At 38.2% G+C, this 747-nt stretch overlaps 1 protein-coding gene across 6 annotated transcripts in view; it reads right to left on the bottom strand.

Moving 5' to 3' along the window:
- LOC106872893 (phosphatidylinositol 3,4,5-trisphosphate 3-phosphatase TPTE2) overlaps positions 1–747 on the bottom strand; it is a 71,762-nt gene that overhangs the window by 35,013 nt on the left and 36,002 nt on the right. The gene's annotated exons all lie outside the window — the stretch shown is intronic.

Here is a 747-nt window from a genome sequence, read left to right as displayed (position 1 = left end):
TCTTAAAGGATAGAGCTCAAAATCAATGCATTGAAGATACTTTATTGCAGCAACAATTATAACAACAGAAACAACCACAATAAGCCAAACCTATGCACATTTCAATAGGGTATCCCGGAAAAATAAACCACATCATCAGATGTCTCGTAAAATATTGTAACAAATTACAACATATTACAAATTTCTGGATACTCCATCTCATCAGGGTCGCATTATTGCCATCACCAATACTATTATTAGCAAAACACACACATCATCCAAGAGGGTGAAAGAATAATCGACGGCACGCAACCTACCATCGTTATTTTCTTACAGAATGTAAACAAACCAGTCAACCGAAATCCAGCGACGTACACCGCCCGGTTTACAGCGTAAAAATCCCTTGCCAAAAATTCATCCCCCCTGTACATCAAGATTTCCTATCGGATCTTCCTATAACGATAGTGTATTAATTAATTCATTAATTATACCCGCCCACGCCCACGCACCACCACCCACATGCCCACACGTACCCCCCCACACACATACCTATACTTAGATATACACACCAATATATATTTATATGTATTTTTTATGTATAACCATACACTCAAACACATATACACACAAACACATATATACACTCACATATGCATGCATATACATATACACACATACAGATACACATGCACCCACATACACGCGCACAGATACACACACACACACATCTACATATATACGCATACATACTCACATACACACATGCGT

Source organism: Octopus bimaculoides, chromosome 7 (genome assembly GCF_001194135.2).
Source record: "Octopus bimaculoides isolate UCB-OBI-ISO-001 chromosome 7, ASM119413v2, whole genome shotgun sequence".
NCBI classification, from domain to species: domain Eukaryota; kingdom Metazoa; phylum Mollusca; class Cephalopoda; order Octopoda; family Octopodidae; genus Octopus; species Octopus bimaculoides.
Note: the sequence above shows the minus strand (reverse complement) of the source record. Positions and strands in the feature narration are given on the sequence as shown.